Consider the following 1,750-nt stretch of genomic DNA (forward strand, 5'->3'; position numbering starts at 1 on the left):
GAGTCACGGGGGCCTGGGGGCAGGGAGCCCACCGGAGAAGAAATACATGTAGCCGACATGTACTGAGCTCTGACTACGCCAGGTCCGTCCATCCACCTGTCCATCCGTCTGTCCATCCATCCATCCATCCATCCGTCTGTCCATCTTTCCATCCTTCCATCCTTCCATCCATCCATCCATCCACCCTTTACCTCCCCCCTGGGTGCAATACTTATCACAGATAAGGGCACAGCTCGCTGGTTAAGACAGAGCTGGGGGTACACCAGCTGGGGGTGCACGTCTGGCCCCAGATCTTTATTCTTTTAAAAAATACACATTTTTTATTGATTTCAGAGAGAAAGGAAGATGGAGAGAGAGAGAATCATCAATGATGAGAGAATCATGGATTGGCTGCCTCCTGCTCGCCCCCTACTGGGGATCAAGCCCACAACCCGGGCCTGTGCCCTGACCAGGAATCGAACCCGGGACCCTTCAGTCCGCAGGCTGACGCTCTATCCACTGAGCCACACCGGCCGGGGCTGTCATTTACTTGTTACAACTGTCCTGTGAAAGGGACCTGTTAGCTCAGAGAGGCTGAGACACTGGCCCAAGGCCACACAGCTAGGAGGTGGTGGAGCGGGTTCCTCCCGCGAGGCTGCCTGGCCACCGCCTCTTCCCCCACGGGCCCGTGGCCCTCCTCACTGAGGCCACCCCCGGTTTGCGTCCGCGCCCCCAGAGCTCAGCCCAGGCCCGGGCACCTCGCGGGCCCTGCACGGAGGTCTCCGGCACGCACGCCTGCTCTTGAAAACGACAGCCCCGGCTTTCATTAGTCTGATTTACACGCGCGCCGGGATCCCGGGGCGCAGGGCTGGGGGACGGGCGGCCGTCATTCATCAGAGAACACGGCAGCCGCTCCCGCTCCCTCTCGGTGCAGAAGGAGCCGCTGGATTGATGGCCGGCAGCCCGGCCCCAGGAAGGCCCGTCCTCTGCTCAGAGCATGTGCCGGGCCTCCTGCCGGCCCCACGTGGCCCATCCACCTGCCGCCCGGAGGTGGCCGCAGGGGGGGCAGCTGCCTCTCGTGGATCGATCGCCCGCTCAGGATGCCACCTGGCGCCTCTGAGAGTCCGTGAAGAGAGGGACCCCATGGGCGGTGCCTGATCAATCACCTCTCAGCCCCGTCCCTTGCGTGGCGCGTGCGGCCCGCACAATGCCCGCCGGTCACGGCGCCGTCACCGCGGCGATGAATGGCCTTTCGCACAAGAGCAGCCCCCGGCGGGCGGGCTCCCTGCGGCCTCCCTAATCGAGGTTGACGGATGTGGGGCGTGGGGCCTCGCGGCCACAGGCAGACAGCTGCTCTGCCTCCCAGATGTCCAGGGGAGCCCCCTCCCCCAGAGCGAGGCAGCTGGGTGAGCCCCAACCTGAGGGCCTGGAGGGTGAGGAGGGCTGGGGCGTGCAGCTTCCCCCGCACCGAGCTCCCCTCTCCCCCGGGATGACGATTGGCCCTGGATGGCGATTGCATTAGCGCAGATAACGTGGAAATTCATCATCTTAACCAGACGCTGCATTCCAGGGGCCTGGGCCGCAGGAGGCGAGTATTTAATTATCGCTTCTCTGCGCTCACTGGGGTGTTTGCAAATGTGATTCATGGGCAGATTGTTACCTCAGCTGAGCGCTGGGGAGGGGGGAGCCCTCAGCCTGCCAGCCCCTCTCCCCACAGCCGGCTCGGGGCAGCTGGCCCCCTCAGGGCCCCCCCAGAGCCGCCCACACCCGG

The 1,750-nt window shown here is 64.1% G+C and overlaps 1 protein-coding gene across 1 annotated transcript in view; it reads left to right on the forward strand.

Annotated features, from left to right (window-relative positions):
- Positions 1 to 1,750, forward strand: part of WDR61 (WD repeat domain 61) — a 21,143-nt gene that overhangs the window by 5,510 nt on the left and 13,883 nt on the right. The window lies entirely within an intron of this gene.

This window comes from Myotis davidii, unplaced genomic scaffold, assembly GCF_000327345.1.
Source record: "Myotis davidii unplaced genomic scaffold, ASM32734v1 scaffold1622, whole genome shotgun sequence".
NCBI classification, from domain to species: domain Eukaryota; kingdom Metazoa; phylum Chordata; class Mammalia; order Chiroptera; family Vespertilionidae; genus Myotis; species Myotis davidii.